This window comes from Oratosquilla oratoria, chromosome 31, assembly GCF_046742065.1.
Source record: "Oratosquilla oratoria isolate Oo_2021 chromosome 31, ASM4674206v1, whole genome shotgun sequence".
In the NCBI taxonomy this organism is placed as follows: domain Eukaryota; kingdom Metazoa; phylum Arthropoda; class Malacostraca; order Stomatopoda; family Squillidae; genus Oratosquilla; species Oratosquilla oratoria.
The window spans coordinates 22,625,320-22,648,689 of record NC_134807.1 but is presented as its reverse complement, the minus strand read 5'-3'; the positions used below and the strand labels follow the sequence as shown (position 1 = coordinate 22,648,689).

The window sequence follows — 23,370 nt, the reverse complement described above, 5'->3', positions numbered from 1 at the left end:
TTTTTTTCACCGAGAGACGACGGTTACACGTCATCGTCGCCGGCATTACTCCAGCAAGGATGATGAGGAGGATAAGGAGAAGGATGCTCTCTGTGTGTGTGTGTGTGTGTGTGTGTGTGTGTGTGTGTGTGTGTGTGTGTGTGTGTGTGTGTGTGTGTGTGTGTGTGTGTGTGTGTGTGTGTGCGTGCGTGTGTGCGCGCGCGCGTATGTGTGTGTACGTGCGCGCATTCATAACATACAATGTCGGACACAGGCTATGAGCTAGGCACGCTCTTCCTTATCTTCGTCGACTGTTCCACAGTCCTCTGCAGGAACTGTACGTGCACCTCGGTGGCGGACGCATCTCAAGGATCCTCTTCCACAGTGGTGGTGTGTGTGTGTGTGTGTGTGTGTGTGTGTGTGTGTGTGTGTGTGTGTGTGTGTGTGTGTGTGTGTGTGTGTGTGTGTGTGTGTGTGTGTGTGTGCGTGTGTGCGCGCGCGCGCGCGCGCGCGTATGTGTGTACGTGCGCGCATTCATAACATACAATGTCGGACACAGGCTATGAGCCAGGCACGCTCTTCCTTATCTTCGTCGACTGTTCCACAGTCCTCTGCAGGAACTGTACGTGCACCTCGGTGGCGGACGCATCTCAAGGATCCTCCTCCACAGTGGTGGAGTGCCCGATGTTTGAAGAGCCCCTACAGATGCTTTGACAGGTCCTGGGCGGGACTATTTATATCACAGTAGTTATTAGAAGCGATGCCGAAAACACTCGACAAGCTCCGCGATGCTGTATGCCAAACAGTTCCTCACGGTAACGTCTTTCGCGGTTGGCATTCAGTAATACAACTCGGCTAGATTGAGCAAGGTGGATGGGCGCTTTGCAAGCGACGCGGGCAAGGATCTCGAGGGAGCAAAAGCACAGCAAGTTCAAAGGTTTCTGGGAGAGAAAGTAGTGTTACGGGACTGCCGGCCAGACACCTCGACATTTGACCAATACTGGTACCACAAGGCACCACCCATTCGCACACGCTGCCTCTCTGTTACCAAATGCAAAGACTTGCATCATGCAAAAAAAAAAAAAAAAAAAAAAAAAAAAAAAAAAAAAAAGAGAGAGCAACATGTTCTTCCACGGCAACTCACGCAAGGGGCTGGTAAGTAGGTCGATAGATAGGTAACGCCTCGTTTGCAACTCCGTTATCAACATGACCGCCCTTACCATTATCATTATCATCATCATCGAGATATAGCAACAATTTGCGTGTATACTGTTTCACTGGCTCGATCCTAACGTGGAAACCACGATATTCTTCTTTGCTCCGTGAAGATCAAGAAACATGATTTTGTTGCTGTTGGTGTATAGACGAAAATCCATGTGAACAAGTTGTATAGACACGGTAAAGGAAACATGGACTGGAGGTGAAGCTTTTATTCCTGACGTTTCGTCTAACGACTTTCTCAAAGGAATGAGCATACTAGAAACATACAGAGTTTATAAACCCGCCTTATGGCTCAAGGGGGTGTGCGAGCTGTTGGTGTATTTTCTTTCATCTAAAGATGTCAGGGGGAGGTAAGGTCCATCTCTCTCTCTCTTTTCATGGGAACCAATGATGTCATCCATCAAGTGTGAGGCAATGGCAACAGGTGTCATGATAACCCCGTTAATACACCTGTTACAGTTTTATACATTTTTACTTAGCAGTAACCGTATTTCGTACCGCCCTCCTACTAGTCACCAGTAAAATAAAGAAAAATAATTAAGTATATAAGCAATAAAATGAACAAACAAATAAAACAAACGAAATAGATAAACTACTGCTACTCTTGCGAAAGGTGCATCTCCCCTGCGAGAACTTCTTTTCATTCCTGAAAAAGTGTTTCTTCATGTTGGCTCCCTGCCCTCCTTCCTAGGAACGGCGTCAGACCCGGCGACATCCAGCAGCACAGGATACAAAGGGCAAGGAAGCCCCACTGGGAAGAACGAGAGCTGAGGAACTTGAGGTCAACGGGAGCCGAGGCTAAGTGTGTGGCCAAGGCAGTTCCAAACAGCTCGAGCAGCTGCACTGAGGCGACGAGACAAACGTCACCTCATCCTCACCACTCCTCGTTACCGGGGAGGGGTGGGAAGGAAGTCGAGGAGACAAACAAAACATAACGACAGCCAGAAAAAAAAATGTCACCCGCAACGAGTGGTGACTCGAGCGGGTCGCTGTCGCCTCTACTCTGCTCAGTGCATGCCAGTGTCAACGAGACGAACAAAGTCGTCGAGCAGCAGCAGCCAGAATCAAGTGCCAGCCGATAAGGAGGACATTATTAATTCGCTCTGTACAGCACCAGAGAACATTGGACTGATAAACATACACTGACCCCAAAGACAACGGGTACTTTCATTTGGATTGCAAACATCGAATCCATCACCCGTCTTCAAATCCATCAACAACTACATCTCCATTTATAGATGCAGCCCTGACGGGCTGACACTCGGTCTCCTAACCGGGTCTAACGTATAAAATTCAATTGTATTTCCTCAATCTTTTCACATAAGAAGAGCTGACAGCCGGTGACTGTTCCCCTCCTACTACTACTACTAACCGGTGACTAAGAAACAGTTCCACGCTAATACAACACAGTCCTTCCTTCCCAAGAAGATCTACGTTAGGGGCCGAAGGATGTCAGTACAAGGCTGCGGAACGCAAGGCAACAATTACAAGCATAAACGTTTATACAACAGATAAAAAAATGTTACAGCAGGAAAGTTAAAACAAATCCCCAAAGTATCCAGAAGTACTTTCAAATTTTCAACAATACCTCCCGCCGTCGAGGCGACGGCGTGAACGAGACCACGCGCACACAATTTCCCAAGTCAAGATTCGCTCGGGTACATTAGTTCTATGTTCGTTTGTTTTGTTTACCTCTTTGGACATTTATTTACATGGGCATTTTGTTAATTTTCAGCTTCCAACCAAAAGGTTTCCTGGCGGCCTTCATGGCATTGTAAGCCACTGTAAAATACACGAAACTACATCTTTCGGCTGGGCATTTCTTCGACTAAATTACGCTCCCATCATGCAGTGGTCTGCGTTTTCTTTGTTGCGTACATGTGCATTAAACGACTCATGAATATGCCAGAAATTAAATCTAAACAGTAACTTGCAAACTGCTGCCCTAAACTGTGGCAGCAAGCGTTCATTAATTATCCAAACGAGTCATGTAAAATTCATCGACAATGAACGAGACAAAGCGTTTCACAGACCCAAGCGCGCGGAGGTGTTGGTGATCGAGCCAGAGAACTGGGTATAAGGTGTTGCAGGTCACGGTGCACTCGTATAGGGTTGCTTTGTTTTGTGAGGGTGACGGTAGTGGTGGAGGCAGTGGTGTATTCTTCCCGACCGCCACACCACCCGTGGCAGAGGCCAGGGGCCACTTCTGTCACAGATATTTCAATTCCTTCAGCACCGCATATGATCACCATCGGCCCGGTGTCGCACCTCGACGTAAACGAAAGTCATGATCAAGCAAGATTATAGTCACTCAAGCCGGACCGGACCGGACCCTCAACTGAACGAAATTGTAAATTCCCTGATACAACTAAATATTTACAGCGCGACAGCGTAGAGAAGGACATTGGGGGGTGGGGGGAGGGGGAGGAGGATGAAACTAAAGCTTTCCTTACTGCAGTTCCGGTCACCATAACTTCTACCAATATACTGATGCACACAGTCCATGCTTCTTCCTTTCTCCCTCCTCCTCAGTGAATACTATGTATAACTTGTCTTCACTACTTCATAAATTTATTCATCTCATATTATATATATATATATATATATATACATATTATCCCATCTCCCTTTTGCTTTGCATTTTGTTCTTCATCTACATTTTTACTGACGTGTGCAAATTAGGTATTTCATTATCTTTCACAAACAATTCCCTTTCCAAAGGTTATACTTCCTTCTTGTGTGTGTGTGTGTGTGTGGTGTCTCGTCTTCATATCTTATCTCATTTTATCTTTTTTTGTGTGTGTGTATTTACCTAGTTGTATTTTACGGGAAGGGGAGCTATGCTCGTGGTGTCCCGTCTTCATATCTCGTTTTATCTAGACTTTTAAAATTCGTGTATTGTGTGTTTTCCATTTTTATATATACATACATATACCAAGGGTTTTCCCCCACCCACTCCACTCCCATTCACCACCCCTCCCTCCCTCCCACTTATCTTGGCTCCTCCTGGATGACGGGTCATCCCTGCATCTTCCCCATGGCCCTGGATCAGGAGCAATGCAAGCGATCCACCCTCTCCATCCCATCATGAAAAAAAAAAAAAAAAACAGGACGGGGAGAAATCCCTTTGGGCTGCATCAAAATATCATTCACACATTACCACTTCCTATCCTCCCATCTCCCACCCACTCCTTTCCATGCATCACAGCATCATCTGAATGTAACCATTCTCCACTCACCCCTATCTTCTGCCTTCTCTCTTCCTTCCTCAACAGACATCCCCCACTTTCTCGTTCCACCTTTCACTCCATCCATCTATTTCATCCTCGGTCGGTCCCTCCTGTTCACTCCATCCACACTTCTTTCACTAATCTTTCTTCACTCCTTTTTTCCATGTGTCCAAACCATCCCAATACTTTTTCATCAACCCTGTCTCCCAACTTGCTTTTCCACCCCCACTCTCCTCCTCACCTCCTTGTTTCTCACCCTATCCAACCTTGTAACCCCTACTATATTTCTCAGACATTTCATCTTAAACACACTCTTCCTCTCTTATGTTCCATTTATTCTGTCACACAGTGCTGTCATTACAACCACCCCTTCATACAATCTCTTTATAACATTATACTCTCATGGATCTGTGGCTCATATTTGTTAAATGCTACATTCTCTTTTTGTTTCCCCATACTTTTTTTTATTGCCAGTCACATGTCCTGTGAGGGATAGCTGTGACTACTATTATGTCTATTTCCTCCAATGTATGTGACTAGCAAATTTCATAAGGTTTGTTATGTCTTACATTTGCTTTCCCAACTTATTGCTTTGCATTTTTGTTTAATTCAGAGGTGGTTCTTTGAAATGTATTTCGTCACTCCCTAGTACTATACATACTGTACATACATATACCAAGGTTTTTTTTCTCCCTTACAAGGTAGCCAAAGTCAAAAGCAACAATTCCACTCCCATCCATTACAACCCAATTCACCACCCTTCCCTCTCATCTTGGGTCATCCTAGTACCACATCTTAAAAATTAATTAGTATCCTAAAGTCCCCCATTGACACTCATGGAACAACCTAAAAAAGGACACAGTCAAATCAGGTCAGCTTAGGTTGCTAAGCTTGTCTACACTGCTCATCATGGCACAATGCCAAAGTTCATTTTCAAGAAAATACATTAATACAACTTGCTATGACCACTGAGTAAATTTTGGGGGTACATACAGTGAATGACTAGAGATGATAAAGAGAAAGTTTGGATATCATAATAAGGATATATTGTTGTCTCTATACAGCATTGGTATGTCCTTCTCAAATATGGTGTACAATGTTGGTCATCCAACATTATAAAGGATATAAAAACATTAGAACAGGTACAACTTTGTGCAACAAATCTAGCACATGAATTGGCACATTTGCCATACAAAGACTGCTGTAAGGTCTTGGGACTTCAGACATTGGATTAGTGAAGGAAGACAGGTGATGCCATTGAGGTTTATAAGTCATTACATGGCAAAAAGGACCTACCATATACAAAGTTTTATGAACCGAGTACCACAGGTCTTCTGGGACACTCTAAAATGAACTACACTGGACCACTGGAGGGCTAACATCAAAAGATACTGGTTCACTGTCCAACCATTAGACATTGGAACTTGCTTCCAGACTATGTAGTGACAGCATTGTCAATAGCTGAATTCAAGGACAGATATGACAAGCACAAAAGCACAAGGGCATAGGGCTAGCACAACTTGGGAGGTGGGAGGACATGACAAGATTTACTCACATTCTCCACCACTAACTTTATAAGGGAAGTAGTCAGCCAAGGCACACACTCACTCCCACCTATTCCACTCCTATCCACCACCCACTGTTTCCCTTTCATCTTAGTTCCTCAATGATGAGGGGTCATCCCTGTCTCCTGCCCATTCCACTCCCATCCACCACCCACTGTTTCCCTTTCATCTTAGTTCCTCAAGGGTCATCCCTGTTTCCTGCCCATTGCCTGGGGCAGAAGCAAAGCTGCAAGACAAAATACATCCACAGTAGAGCCACTTCATATACACAGCTCCCCTCCCTCCTCATCCCCTCATGCAGATAATAGAGAAGACAGGGAGAAATTTCTTGAGCTGCATCAAAATATCATCTACATACAAACATGCCCTACTTGCACTAATCCCCTGGTAGGACCAAAAGATTTCAATTCAGAAAGTCCTTGTTCTTAATTAGAAAGGAACTGATTTTTACTGCTGCATACCCATCTCTGATTATCACGGTCTTCAATAGATCACTTTATGACCCCACAGTATGTCTGTTTGCAGTTACTGAATAAACCACTCTAAGAATAACATTGATTAATTTGCTTGTTCTTTTCTTTTCCATGCTAGTTCTGGTGATCTTAGAGGAAACATTAATTCTTCCAAGATATGCCATTAAAAGAAATTTAGAAATGTTTCTTTGAACCTGCAACCTTAACCAAGGCCAAAATAGATTGTAATGAGGAGGTAAATATTTCTTCATTTAAGTATGTAAAGATCAACTTGGCAGATGAATCACAACACTACAAGGTTACTTAATGTTAAATCATTGTAAAATGACAATTTATATGTGCTTATTCACAATACAAAGGATTACAAAGGTCAGATGTGAAAAAATCATAATAATGATAAATAAATGAATAAACAAATAAAAAATAAAATACATAAGTATAGTTAAGTAATGAACAAACAGGTAAAGAGTAAATAATAATAAATTGACATATAACTAATAATAAATGAGAATCAAGCAAAAAATAATAAACAAAGAGACAATTGATAACAAAACAAATATTAAATAAATGATAGTCATTACAGCATCTTGCTTAGGTGTTTATCTAAATGATTCTTAAAGCTTTGAACTGAACTACATTGCACTGCCTCTGCAGGAAATTTATTCCATTCATTAATTCCACAGTTGGCGAAGTTGTTTCTACCCACTTCCAAATTAAATCTATTTCCAGACAGTTTGAGACCATTGTTTCTTGTCTGATTCTCATTCAGTGTGAAAATTTTGTCATTTCTGATGTCGTCAATTCTCTTTAGAATCTTAAAGACCTGTATCAAGTCACCTCTGAGTCTACGCTTTTTTAAGGAAAACAGATTCATATCTTTTAGTTGATTTTCATGATTTATTTATTTTTTCTTTTTTATAATACATATATAGTGCATATAAGGGTACACTGGATTCAATATCCAGCTGGATATCTGGCCAAGAGTTACTTTTTCCAGAAACTGGCTTGATGTTCTGGATTTTGTTATGAGCAAAAATGGTAGGTCCATTATGTTACACACATAACAAGCTATCAAAACTTGTTCTGTTTGGAAAATTGTATAACTGTTCATCCTTCCATCCTATCATATGTGTGAACCAACTCACTGAAAATAGACTGTGGTACCAAAATGGTTTAATATATTCATATATCACAATTTGGGCCTTTTGAGCAACTGAAGAATTCAAATTCAAGAGCACATATACGCAAAAGAGCAGTTTAATTAGGTTATAACAAGTTGCTTGTGAACATTCTGAATGGTAAATCTTCAGTTTGCTCCCCCTCCCTTCCCATGCTAAACACAGCAAAATGAATTACTAACAATCCGTTGTATATTCAAACTAATGTAATTTGAACATTTAATGGTATGACAGATTGTTGGTAATTAACTTTGTCATGTTTATCATTGGAATGAGTGAGGATTTCTGAATATGATCATAGCTGGGAATGTTACTCTGTACCAAACCTTTGGTGCTAGGTGGGTGGCATTAATATAGTCTAATATTTAGTTTTGTCGATAACCAAACCTTTGATTAGGTTTGGTTTCCTAATCAAGTTTGGGTAACCTTTAACCTTTGGTCTGGTTTAGTATTTCAATCAGCAACAGAGCCTGACTTGTATTCAGATTCAATGCAACCTCTGTAACCCTACGCAGAAAAGAAAAAATAAAACACAAAAAAAAATCTATATTGAAAAAAGCAGGGATATTATGATCTGATCACACTCTGACCTAGGGATGTTAAGGTATTGATAAGACAAAAACATCTTGGTGCCTTTATTATGGCAATGTCCTAGATAGTAAGCTTTCTGCCTAAGGCATGTCTATCATATGCTTATGACTACTGAAACTGTAAATCAAAAACCCATTACCGAGCAGCTTTTTTTTTTTTTTTTTTTTTTGCAAGGATCTCAACAAATTTTCTTCAAATATAGCCTGTGAGTTATGATTGTCACCCATTTCAATACAAATTTAAGAAAAAAAAATTCCTAACTTTACAATATAATTCGTGCAACCTCAATTTGATGTGGAAATTTCTCATTTCATGTTATCCCCCAATCTTTGATTGCCATTGTTTACAAAGCATTTTAAGAGTGGACAGAAGGTATTTATCTAAGAAATGAATGGTTACTTCAACAAAGTGTAGACCCGAATCACTAGAATCATGATTTTTCCTCAGAATACGCCACACATCTATGCTATTGAATCCCGTGTCTTTTTCATACCGTTGTTTACAAAAGAAGTTATTCATTTCAGCCAAGAGCATACCAAACCTATGGGCATATTTCTCAACCCCATATTCTTCTTCAAAAACTCACTACATTCTCTAATTGCATAATATGAATATTCCTGATGTGTGTATGTGACTGTGCATGAGTGCTTCGAGAAACCTAGTGACTGCTTACCTAGTGATGCCTGGTAGGGAAATGTTATTTTCTTGTACTCTACCCATCTCTGGGACTGTACTTCCCTTTGTGCACCCTGTACAAAAGTGGTTTATATATCATGTGATATCCCAAATTCGGCTATATATTTGTAAAACAAAATATTTACAGCTAATAAAAAGACAATATTATACAAATATTAATATACCTAGACCCTTCTCAAATTATTTAGAATATACTGTAATATTATGCCAAGCATGCCCACCCTTTCTACCTCGATTTGGAAAGAATTCACCATGAAAACCATTGCCTTTCATAAAGATTCAATAACTATGCTTCGGCTACATAAAGGAATCTTGACAATTTCCACAGCATTCCATAAGCTTCTCAGACTCCCTGTATACAAACAATAAGATGGCCTAAATATTTTGAAGATTCAAGATAATAAAGCTAAAGCCTTCTTCGTTTTACTTATGTCACTCTGTACTATGCAGAGTTACACCCATAACTCATGTATATACATACCTATAGTAGCCATAAGTAATCGTAAGCTGCTTAGACGTCTCCACCACTCCTTGACAGCAGAAACTGTTCCTCGACCCACAATGTCAACAACACTGCGGTTTGTGGGGTCGGGATACAGGGTTACCAACCACGCATACTACATATGATCACAAGAGGTCACTAACACCAATGAGAATGAGGGATATGGTGTTTATTCTGCTCCGTACTTGTATATGCTAATTTATTTAGTACAGGACGATATTAGTCAACGAATAAAAATGGTTAACACTGAAAAGTTCACAGCGCAGTAATGTTAAGTTGCATAATATAAAATGTTTCTGCTAGCGTACTCAAACCATCGGAACATCGCCACAGAGATTATATGAACAATTATATCATATTGTACGCTCAATATTCACTTGAATTACCTCCTGTTGATTTGGCGTCTAGTTTCAAGTCACTCTAACGTTCTTAAAATACTTCTTCCACTTTAAGTGAATGATAATATGAAACATGAATAGATTATACAGTAATATAGCGCCGTGATTAATTACAGACGTATGTCTAACTCTTAAATAATCATAATGGAAGTTACTACCAATACATAGTATATACTCATAGCCCCACAAGGCTATAATAATGCTAATGAATGCAAATCTTATATACAATATTATATATATATATATATATATATATATATATATGTATATATATATATATATATATATATATATATATATATATATATATATAGAGGCATTCTGACAGGTTGACGTAAGTAGGGGAGAACACACACGAGTCTTGTAAGTGTGAGTTTATTCGTAACTAGTTTCGCAGGTATGCTGTTAAAAAAAAAGAAAAAAATGAAAAAATGCATACCTGCGAAACTAGTCAGTAATAAACTCAGACTAAGACTCCTGTGTTTCCTACTCCACTTACGTCATAAGTACATACATATATATATATATATATATATATATATATTATATATATATAATATATACATATATATATATATGACGCGCGTGAATATGGTGTACATGTGTATACATGCATGTGTATATGTATATATATAGTACACACACACACATATATATATATATATATATATATATATATACATATATATTCATATACATATATATATATATATATATATATATATATATATTATACATACATACACCAAAGGCTTTTTTCCCCTTACAAGGGAGGTAGCCAAAAACACAGGCATAAAAAACATTCCCACCCATTCCATCCCTAATACACTCCATTCCCATCCACTCTCTACTCTTCCTCTTATCTTGGCACCTCCTGGATGACGGGTCATCCCTCCATCTTGTCCACTGCCCTGGGTCAGAAGCAGTGTCGCAAGACACAGCACATCCACAGCAAGGCCGTTTCATTAAAACGGTGACCCCCTCTCTCCATCACATCATCCATGTACAACCATTGTCCATTCACCCGTCTTCTGTCCTCTCCCGTCCTTCCTCAACAAACATTCCCCTCTTCCCCAAAGCCCCTTTCCCCCATCCATCCATCTCATCCTAGGTCGCCCCCTCATGTTCACTCCCCCCACATCTGCCTTCCATACCTCTTTTACTAGTCTTTCTTCGCTCATTCTTTCCATGTGTCCAAACTATCCCAATACTCTTTCATCCACCCTATCTCCCAACTCCCTTACCACCCCTGTTCTCCTCCTTACCTCCTCATTTCTCACTCTATCTAGCCTAGTAACCCCCATCATACTTCTCAGACACCTCATCTCAAACATATTCAAACTCCTTCTCTCTTCTTCTCTTATGTTCCCTGTTTCTGCCCCATACAGTGCTGTTGGCATAATCACTCCTTCATACAATCTCCTCTTAGCCTCCATTCCCAGATGTCTATTCCTCATTACACTTTTTAATCCACCAAGGCATTTACTCGCTTCTCTCAATCTACATTTTACCTCCACCTCTATTCCACCCTTTCCTGCCACATTTGCACCCAAGTATCTAAAACTATCCACTTCTTCCAGTCGCTCTCCCTTAATGCTCACTTCCATCGTACTGCCACTTTCACCCCTTGTACATCTCACCACCTTACTTTTACCCACATCTATCTTCAACTTTCTTCTTTCACACAACCTCCCAAACTCTGTCACCAACAACCTCAATCCCTCCTCTGATCCTGCTATAAGCGTAGTGTCGTCCTCAAACAACAGCTGGCTCACCTCCCACTTTTCTCCATTCTCTTTAACCATCTCCAATCCCTGACCCACCACCCTTGCATTTACCTCTCGCACCACCCCATCCATGTATAAGTTGAACAGCCAGGGTGACAACACATCCCTGACGAAGTCCCACCTTTACCTCGAACCACTCACTCTCTCCATTTCTAATCCTGACACATGCTCTACTACTCTCGTAAAAACTCTTGACAGCTTCTAGAAGCTTTCCTCCTATCCCGTATATCTGCATAACCTCCCACAGTGCCTTCCTGTCTACCCTGTCATAAGCCTTTTCCAGATCCATTAATGCCCAAAAAACATCTTTACCATTTCCTATAACTTTTCCACATATGTCTTACCACAAAAACCTGATCTACGCAACCTCTACCTGTCCTAAATCCACACTGTTCCTCGCCAATTACTCCCTCTGTTCCTCTCCTAATCCTCTCAATCAAGATCCTCCCATAAGCCTTCCCAACTACACTTAACAAGCTAATCCCTCTGAAACTACTACATTCACACTTGTCCCCTTTTCCCTTGTAGAGTGGAACTATACAGGCACTCCTCCAGTCCTCTGGCACTCTACCCTCTCTCCAACAAACATTAAATAACCTCACCAGCCAGTCCACCATCACTGTGCCTCCTTTTTTTTTTTAGACATTCTGCATGGCATCCATCCAACCCAGGTGCCTTACCTGCTCTCATCATCTTAACAACTGCCTTCACTTCATCCTTCCTTATTTCTTCTCCATTTTCTCACCTATCACTGTCATTTGTTTAGCACTTCCCACTGCAACTACCTTTCACTCCCTATCCTCCTTCATATTTAGTAACTCCCTAAAATATTCTGCCCATCTTCCCCTTACTGCCTTCTCTTCCATTATCATCTCTCCATCTGCACCTTTTATCTTTTCTTCTCTACTTGATTCGCCTCCTCTTCCTCTCTTAATTTCTTTCCAAAACATCTTTTTATTACTTTCAATTTTTTCTGTCATAGACTTACCCCATTTCATATCTGCTCTCCTCTTTACCTCCTTTACCTTGTGCTTTACTTCTCTTCATCTTTTTATTATATATATATATATATATATATATATATATATATATATATTATATATATATATATACCAACGACTTTTCTCCCTTACAAAGGAGATAATAAAAAAACAAAGGCATAAAATCCACTCCCACCCATTCCATCCCCACATAATCCCCTCCCATTCTCTCCATATATATATATATATATATATATATGTAAAGATTAGTAAAAGAGGTGTGGAAGGAGTGAACATGAGGGGGCGACCAAGGATGAGATGGATGGATGGGGTAAAAGGGGTATTAGGAAAGAGAGGAATGTCTGTTGAGGAAGGGAGGGAGAAGACAGAAAATAGGGGTGAGTGGAGAATGGTTGTGTATGGATGATGCTGTGATGCATGGATGGGAGTGGGTGGAAGATGGGGGAGGGAGTATGTTTGAATGATATTTATGACGTAGCTCAAAGGGATTTCCTCGTGTCTTCTCTTTTTCTGCATGAGGGGACGGAGGGGCGGGGTCGCCGATTAAATGAAGCGGCCTTGCTGTGGATGTGCTCTTTCTAAATTGCCTATGACCCAGGGTAGTGGGCGAGATGCAGGGATGACCCGTCATTTAGGTGGAGCCAAGATACGAGGGAGGGAGGTGGGGTGAATGGGAGTGGAGTATGTAGGGACGGAATGGGTAGGAGTGGATTTTATGCCTTTGTTTTTTTTTGTTATCTCCCTTGCAAGGAGGAAAAGCCGTTGGTGTATGTATATATATATATGGAAATAAACTCATCTGCTGGTATTCGAACCCCCGCCAGAGCGGCTTGCTTCTTACAAACCGAGGACCGTACTCAACACTCCACCGTGACCCTTCAAAACAGAACGAATTAGCACACAAACTTCAAAACAGAACGAATTTGACACAAACAATATATATATATATATAAATGTGTGTGTGTGTGCGTGTGTGTGTGTGTGTGTGTGTGTGTGTGTGTGTGTGCTAATAAACTTCTTATAAGAGAGGTAGCCAGCCAAGGCATGCACCTACCCCCATCCATCCCACTCCCTCCCATCACCTATCTTGAAGGACCTTCAGTATACCTTGGCTACTACCCGGGTTAGAAGCAATGCAACAGAACACAGCATGTTTACAGCAGAAACATCCGCTTCAGTTGCACAGTGACTTTTCCTCCTAGTCCCTTCATCTGAATTACACACACACACACACACACACACACACACACACACACACACACACACACACACACACACACACACACAATATATATATATATATATATATTATATATATTATATTATATATATAATATATATATATATATATATATAATGATCACATGTTAACACTATCGTATCATCACTATCATGTTATAATTTTCATCAGTGCCATTATCACTATTATCATCATTGTTATTGTTATCCTTGTCATTGTTGTGGTGGTCGTCGTCGTTGTAATTACCATTATCTTTAGCATTGTATTTATTTTCATTTTTACCGTATATTACAGGTTGGTGTATCCGGACTTTAACCAAACGGACCGCTCGGCCGTACCTTGGGAAGATGACCCCTCTGCACCTTCCTGACGTCATTCCCGGAAGAGATGAAGCAGAGGCACCATGAAGTTCACATACTTTACACTTTTTTTTCAAAACAAAGACGTACTATTCTGTTGTGACGATGAATGAACTAGGAAAAATGTTTTGATGGAGATCTGCAAGTCCCGAGTTCAATTTTGAATGAACAAGATTTGGTGTGAACAAATATGATAAATACGTCACCATATGGATGTAATTTAGCAATGTTTGCTAGTGATGGGGACAGTCTTGTTTCAATTGCGGTTGTGATTCTGCACTCGACAAGATAATATTTGAGGATCTTTCCTGCATAGGCGATGAAGCTGCAGTTTCACCACTCTCGAGATGGTGCGCTTTCTAGCTGACCTACTGACCGTGAAAAGTGTAAGCCAAAAGCAACCTTATTGCTTTTTTTTCAGAAATATTTTAGTGATTATGCTCTTTTATGCTGGAACGAACCCCACGATTATATGCACGTGTTTTTACATAATAAATTATCTTTTAATGAGGCCGGTGTTCGTTTTGGAAGAATCCATGTTGCATCTGCTTCTTCAAACTTATTGTTGATACCGAATTCCTCGTAGCCTGTCGAGTGCAGAACCTGTGTTTCTCTCTCTTTATTTTTTCTTTTTTTTTGCGATTCCATTGGTATAAATTTTACACGATAAACATTTTAATGATAACGTGTTTTGAACTTTCGTGAAAAAGTGTAATCATTATTTCCTGGCATTGTCAATGTAAACCGACTTTAGGTTACCTGGCTTCAGTATTGCCAAATATACGTCACTTTATCCCGACATAACGGTCTTACCACCACCTCCTCCCACCACCACCTACCGAACTGTTCGCGTCTCTCGCTCATCAACAATTTCAGAGGTTATGATAGTATGTGCAATCGGTTACAACTCGAAATAAGATTATACTCTTACCGTCAGGAGAAAAGGAGGTTCGGTTAGTGGTAAGTACTTTATCCGACACTAATGCTAAAGCGAAGTCGAAAACTTTTGAAGCAGCAGAATTCACTGTAAAGCCAGTACTAACGGTGTCGATTTTTTCTTTCTTGTTTGTAACTATGGTTGAATACACATCTCAGATGAACCATAACACCAAGATGTGACTTTGTGAAGAAGTTCATGAAACACAATGACAAGATTATTGAGTATGCTGAGGAAAACTTATTGTAATTTTGAGGAATACTGATGCCAAACTTGCAAATGAAATTGATACGAATGCAACGTCATGCAACAGTAGCTCGACGGTTTGTTTTACTCAGAAAAAGTACTCCGAGAACCGGCATCAGAGAAATCCAATGCTTCACACAAACACGAAAGGAATTGGTAGAATTGGTGGATAAACTAGTGTGTATTTATAAGGAATGGTACCGAAGTATTACGCCGATTGTTCAACAGAAAGTATAGAAGCAGGGTCTAGTGTTACACTGATACAGCGGCTTTGATAACACCAGCGCTGTGCCTGAATATGCAGGTGGTCAGATCAGCAAGAAAGACGACTAGATACAGAATCACAATAGGACAAACTAACGCTGCTTTTTGCTTTGCAGTATTGTATATTTGCATACGACCATGCCCTGATTCTTAATTTCTTTTACTTTAATCAATTTTCACACATACAAGGGATGACTATATTATAATGTGACGTTTTATTATAAATATACTAACTTGTAAGAATTAATCATGCAATCAGTTCTCATCTCTGTTATGCAGATACGTTAACATAAACATCTTATTGCACAGGTGAATATACTTGCCTTGTTTATAATGTTTTAAATAAAATGTATATTTTCTAAATTCAATGTTCATACTGATTTCATTAATACATTTTCATGTTCATTTATTTCAAACCGAAGTTCATTATTTCATTTGGTCTATGGTTTTTGACCTAGTGACTACACTTTGTTTTTGATATATAATTTTATAGAATAGTTCAGTTGTTTGAATTTCAGCTTAATATGTTTTTGATTTGAGGATGAAAAGACGTAACTCGTAGGACACAATGCAATGATTGACACTTCTCTTTCACTGATCGGTCATGCTTGACTGATAGACTACTGGACAAACAAGTAATATAATTAGTATCTCACTTACCATGAAACCGCAAATCGACAAGTGGTTCAACAACTGCTCCGCTCTTTAGTTGGAATGATAGTCTCGCATTTACTGATGTCTGTCAGAATAGGGAAACTGCCAGTGCGATAGTCAGACGAACACTCAGAGACATCACTGGCAGACTGTGATGCTACATAAAAAATGGATTATACTACACAAGTGTTCGGTTGAAGTACGTCGGGCAACTGACTCGCTGACATGTGGCCGTGGACGAATAACCAGGGTTCTCAGTTCCCACATCTCGAAAATGGATTTCCTTGATAGAGTTGCCAAATTTCCTTGTATTTCTTTAGACATGACACTGAATTTCGTTTGAGATTTCCTCATATTCTATAAATCTAAATGTGATTGTAAAATATATTTCATATCATTGGGTTGTTTTCAATTATGAAGCTACAAATATCAAATCTTTATTTCCATTTTTGCAACGTCCTGGATATCCAATAATTTCCCGAATACTGGGACAAGACCTGTTAAGCTCTGCAATTCTTCTTGATGCCTTGATATGAAATTTAATCTTTTTATGGCGCGTAATTGCAGATGCACTTTGCTACACAAACGCGCGATATTTCAGTACCTCTAGTGATGAAGGTTAACCCAGTAATGCTTTCGTCATTGAGTGTCTTATTTCAAAATATTTTGCCACCTTTATCCCTGTCTCTAATATCCACCACATTTCAGTAAGTTGTATCCTATGAGAATTACGTCTTAGGATTTATTTTCAGTGATTATACTCAGTTATATATTCTTATAATAAACGAAATACACTTTGATGAGAAGGCGTGGTGTCCTGATACTTCTATCACAAGTCAACTATTTCTCTTGTTCTGGTGATTATTAATCTGTTGCTTATCTTTATTAAACGAATTAGACAAACATCAACGGAACATGGGATTAAGAGTGAAGAATTACTGACCTTGTATTATGTAGTACTTACAGCGTGACGGTAGTAAACCCAATGAATACTTTTCCTTTGAATGCGATATTCATTCAATATTTACCGTGTCGTAATGAATAGGGTGGGGAATGATGGTAATTTTGAGGCGTTATGTAAACTTCACCGTGCCGCGTTTTTAATATATTTTAGTGTTAGTTTTTTCCAGGAATATGACACTCCCAATTTATCGTTACATTTGATGTACCATAGAACATATTAATGAAATGTCTCATGGCATTTCATCAGTGTATTCTATATGTATCCACTTATAAACTGGTCTTCGGTCAAAATGCCTTTAAAATTACATGTCATGACTAATTCTAGGCATTTGAAAGCGGAGCAGCCACCTAATCATCTTGATTAGCTCCAGTTTTCTAAGTGAATGAGTAAAACTCGTGGTGGGATCGGAAGCTTCTGGGTCTTACTGTATACTCTCTTTCTAGCGGGTGTGAATCCCGCATTTCATTCCGTTTCCTTGCACCGACTGTTCCCTGTCCTCAATGTCTAAGTACATAGGGCCAAGGAGACAACTTTGGTGACAGCTTTCATGTCTATAAGGACGACGAGAGAGTAAGTACGATCTCAAACCTAAACGTGCGATTTGAATGAATGATAGGATCAAAAGACAAGATCCAATCGCTTACGAGATTGCAGTCGTTGGAAACAGGGCAGGAAAATGTTCAGCAAATATCCGACTTGTTGAATTGGGGAAGATTTTCTTCTCGCCCTTACACATCATGTCTCAAGTTGTCAGGACGCGGATTCATTTTGGAAGTGGGTAGAAACAGCTTCGCCAACCGTGTAGTCAATGGATGGAATAAACCAAGATCTATATACACCAAAGTCAATGTAGTACGGTTCGAAGTTTTAAGATTCATTTAGATACACACTTAAGCAATATGCTATAATGCCTGACAATTGTTAGGTTCGCTTGTATATTACTCCTATCGTTAAAATATTCTTAGCATCCGACCTAAGCCTGGTGAAGAACTATGGTGAGGCGATGGACAAGGTTGAGCAACCTTTCGGATGACTTCTCGAAAATTTCCTGAGGATAGGTAAAGTTAAAACAAAAGAAAGGGTTTGTTGTTGTTGACTCACAAATTGAACTTATAGGAAATGACGAATTCCACCATATTCTACAAACTAAGGAGAAAATGACATGAAAAGCTTTTGAAAGGGTTGCAAAGAATTTTGTCGAGAACAATATGGAGGATGGATGACAAGGCGGTAGATGAAATTTTGCTGGAAACGCACAGATACGTCGCTCACAATGCACTTCATACATTTTCACTTTTTCTTCTTTCTTTTTAGTCCACCGAGCTGTAGAGCAATGACGAACGGGCATGGTGAGTTTTCCATCAGGATAGTGCGCCACAGAGGAAACAATATCCGGGCTAACGGACATCATCAATGCTGTCATCATCAATGCTGGATGATGACAAGAGATGCTCCACTCGAACAGGCAATGAATGAACTTGAACGACAGTATAATTTACATAATTATTGTTGTAGTTTCACAGCATTATAGTCAGTTAGTGATTCAGCATATTCCATTTGTGCCATTCAATCAGATTATGATGTAAAATATACACATACTTGCTAGGTATTTACCAAGTAATAAAAATATCCAAGAAACAGGAGTCAACAAAGGGATTTGACGGTTATATTCCAGTTCAAAGTGTTAAGACGTACCCGCGTCAGCTCATATTATCTATGAAAAAGTTAACTCGAAAAAAAAATGTAGATCGGTGTCTTCTTAGTCCTGGCAACGGCTAATACACCCTAAAGAACCAGCTGCTGATAGCAGAACAATAGTCAGCACGATGAGTCTTATGCGCAGATGAAACTTGTCTAATCAAGAGGACAAAAATTATCCTTCCCATGCAGACTTCACTACGCCGCTCCGTTCCGTTATCAAGAGTCCATGAAAACAAAACAAAAATTCGGTCCTTGGGATGTTTCTCATGAAAAGATAATGAGTTTTTCTGTTTCTGTAAAATATAGTGAGGTTTATTTAGTCGTCTTTGTGCCTTGGCCACAAATATCAGTGCTTTTCCGCAATACCCGTTCGTTCTGTTAGTACTGTTTGCTCATGTAGGCAAGGTGGAACAAACAAACCGTTGTCCTCGTATCTGGCGTGTGGGCGTCATGTCACCTGTATATGTGAAGGTTTGTAATTTTCCTTATTTATTTGCTTATCCATTGTTATTTAGCACCTGTTTGACCTTGGTGTACGAATACATGTGCACCACATGGAACTGTAGAACCTTCCCCTCACAGAATGTCGAATGATTCTCATTTATTATAAGTTATATGTCAATTCATTATTATTTTCTATTTACCTGTTTGTTTATCATTCAACTATACCTATGCATTTATTTATGTATTTTCTTTGTTATTTACATTATTATAGTTTTTATTTATTCATTTATTATGATTTTTTCGCATCCAACCCAGATATGGACCAAAAGGTCTCCTGTCGGCATGCTCCGCCTTTGTAATCCTTTGTAAAATGTCGACACGACAGATGGTCGAATGCGACATAATGTCGAAATGTGCATTTCACTGATTAATCGGTCATGTGTACCTTTTATATTAGTGGCAATTGACCAATCATGACTAAAAGAGGTTTGAATATGAATATTGTTTTAAAGAAAATCTAATTCGGCAATAAAGACCTATATTTCCCAAATCACTCGACTCATAATGACCGCCCGGCATGGTTTACTTCTTCATAACAATGAAGATAAAACAACTTAAACAGCAATCACTTATACCAGTTCAATTGGAATTAAATTGATTAAAGAACTATTAATGAAACAACAGTGAATTGCGATTGCCTTATTGCAGTTGATAAAGGAATCACACAAAAAGTTTAACGTTTATTTCTATGTACACTGTACTATCGGACACACCAATGATTGAACAAAGGCACATCAGTGATTGAATGATTGCCTTATTCCAGTTGGTGATGAAATCACAAAAAACAAAAATTTGTTTATTTGATAATCTATTTTATATGTAAACTTATTTTCATATTTTTATACATAGATTTAAATATACAAGTATTGGTACAAATGGATATTATACATATAAGAAAAAATCAATATGTAATATTATAAGTTAGACCTTCAACATATTCCTGAATGGATCGGTCCTAATGGGACCTTTCGCAGTGAGCGATTTGATACCAGACACCGCCAGATTTTGTAATTCTTGCCGGAAAATAAATACTTTTTTGGGTAAGTTTTATAAGCTTACAGAGGTGTATCGTTGTACATTTGTGTCTGAAATTTAAGTCAATTAATTTCATGATTCCAAACGGCATATAGCATTGTTTGAGCCTCTATTTATAATTACAGATGATATTCGTAAAACAGCCTATAATTGTATCAAGCCAAGCAATTTGTCATTTTCTACCGACTTCAATGGACGTATATTGATATATACTTTCATTTGAATGCACCAAGCAATGGGCAAATCCATGTAATGTATCGAAAATATAATTTTGCATCGAAGACTTAATTTTTTCGGTACGATTAACATTTGTCTTTCTCTTACTTTTTCTTTAATATGACGTGCAGTCTGCCACGACACACGTAAAATTAGTCATATTTGTTTGAAAATAGCTCCCAGCTAATCTAAGGCTATTCTTTACACAAACGTCGTTCACTTCGTACGTCCGCCACCACTGTTGTTATTTTTTATTTCACTGATTATCTTCATATACAGGACGTGACAGTGATATCCATTATTTTTCAACACTCTCAGATAAAATGCACAAACCGAAATCAACATCCTCTTATTTTACTGCTCATACTTACTTCAATAAAAATAATTACCTATTTTTAGTTTTACCTTATAATTGAATTAACAAAGCCTTATCACACATCAGTAAGTAAAAACTATAACATTAAGAGTCATGTTTCTAATTTTGAATACATTTATGCAGCAATTTATGTCGTATCTTTTTTTAAATATCGGTTTCCAAATTAGCTAAGTCACCCCTTTGCCTCGTGAAATCCGAGACAATTGAAAATTCTAGCGCTAATAGGAATCTACGAGCCTGACTGCGAAAGGTCCCATTCTGAGAAACAATGCGCAATATCCGTTTATTCGTTGATCTAACTAACTTCTTTCGTTTAGATGGCTCATGTCCAGCGATGGGTTGTGAGAGGACCGTTTCTGTGTGGGCTTGTTCATCTTGCTGACGAAGTATAAAATCGTAGATACTTGGGTGAGCCTTGCCAATGACCACCGGTACTTGAAAGCGCCGATGCCATCCTTCAAGGCGGTTTGTCGTTCTCGTGTCTTCCTAGATTACACGGTAATAAACACTCCATACCTCCGGTGGAAAACTTGACTTTGTCCATGATCCACGACGCAGAGAAATGGCGAGGATGGTGTTCGTTGACTAGTATTAATACTATCCGATATATGTTTCTCTGATGTAATTTGCGAAAGAGTGACATTCAGGAGGTATATCTTAAATAAGTTCATGAAAGGCTCTTGAGATGTCGAAAGGGGGAACAAAAGCCAAAGCAGTGAGATGTTTAAATCTCTGCGCTAAACCGCTGTCGTTCACGTACATTTCACGCAAACCCAAATCCACAACCTTTCTACAGTGCGCTTGGGCAAAGTGAAAGAAACAGGCTTCGACCTTCTGCACAGACAGGATATCCTTTGCAGCTTCCATCGCAGCACATTCAAAGTCACGTCTGTAAATATTGACTCTAAGATCCAGACCGCGTTGTGATGCAGCTTCTTGGATGGCTGAGAAGATACGATAATAAGCGTCTTTGGTTTTCTTGGTTGTCAACACGAAAAGGAGAGGCAGTATTTGCCACATCACTGGTGCATGCAGGGTGTAGAATTGATAAAACAATCCCGGGGAGACATCAAAAGTGCCATCGCCGTACCATACCGAAGAGTTTGATCAATTTCTCAGGTTGTTGTTTGAACAAAACACCATGATCTGATCACTGTTGCCAAAACTGATATCAGCCATGATCCAAGGGTCCCCTTTGTTTTGTCTTGATATAAGGATCAGGTAGCGTAAGGTCTGTAACACTACGAGGTAAGCCCGGCTGGTTTTTATTACAACACTGCCTCTGAACCATCCTTTTGATGCTCGACTCCTCCGGAAGATATCCACGAACCTCTTCTGGAAGATGGCTGGATAGTTCTTGGCATATTTTCCGCGACCTCCCTTCCAAAGTTTCTTTGGCGATGTGCCTAATCCTAGACATCGATTGCTGGACCTCAACCCTTGCAGGATTTGGTCCATGTGTATTGTAAGCTTTTGTGGTTACCATCACATCATCAACAGTTACAGCTTTTCCTGAACAGGGACGGTTCTCGCAAAGCCAGTATATTTTTGCCAAAACACACTTGTTTTTGGTGTAAAGAAAACCTTCATATGAAAGTTTTTTCCTCCTTTTTGAGCAACGAAGAGTTCTGCCATGTTTTCTTTGTATTGTATTCGAATGAATGTAGTTCAAGAATTGATTTTGAAATTAGAATATTCACTTTATGTACAGTCAAGAAAGTTTTTCCAGCAACGAAGAATTCCGCCATGTTTTCTTTGTATTGTATTCGAATGAATGTAGTTCAAGAATTGATTTTGAAATTAGAATATTCACTTTATGTAGTCACGAAAGTTAATCAGGAAAGGGCACCAAGTTTTTGGTGTATATTTCAGTTATTGTTGTTAATCGTGAACACAGGTTTGCCTTTTTCGGTGATTTTATGTACATAATCACGGCGATATCTGAAATTTCGACATTTTGTCGCACTCGACATTCTGTCGTTTCGACATTCTGTCGTTTCGACATTCTGTCGTTTCGACATTCTGTCGTTTCGACGCTCTGTCTTTCGACATTATGTCGTGCACCGCTACCCTTAATATACATCATGATCATGACGAAGCTACCGACTCGCCTAAAACTTCCTTTGCCAATTGAAGCCCCCAAAGAAAAATACAGAAGAGTCCCGTAGCATTCTATTTACAAGAGAATCATCTGTCAGAAGACATTTCCATCCTGGAATAAGAGGATGAACCACACCAACTACAAATCATAGA

General features: G+C 39.4%; 1 protein-coding gene across 3 annotated transcripts in view; it reads right to left on the bottom strand.

Moving 5' to 3' along the window:
- The window catches only part of LOC143041489 (solute carrier family 45 member 3-like), a 71,106-nt gene extending 54,564 nt beyond the window's left edge, over positions 1-16,542 (bottom strand). Inside the window, exon 1 of one of the 3 annotated variants that reach the window (XM_076213423.1) lies at positions 16,328-16,542. The gene's annotated coding sequence lies outside the window, so the exon portion shown is untranslated. Of the gene's footprint in view, positions 1-8,910; positions 8,932-9,414; positions 9,526-16,327 lie in introns of those variants that run through there. The other 2 variants (XM_076213421.1, XM_076213427.1) reach the window with 2 other exon arrangements.
- Positions 16,543-23,370: the final 6,828 nt, after the last annotated feature.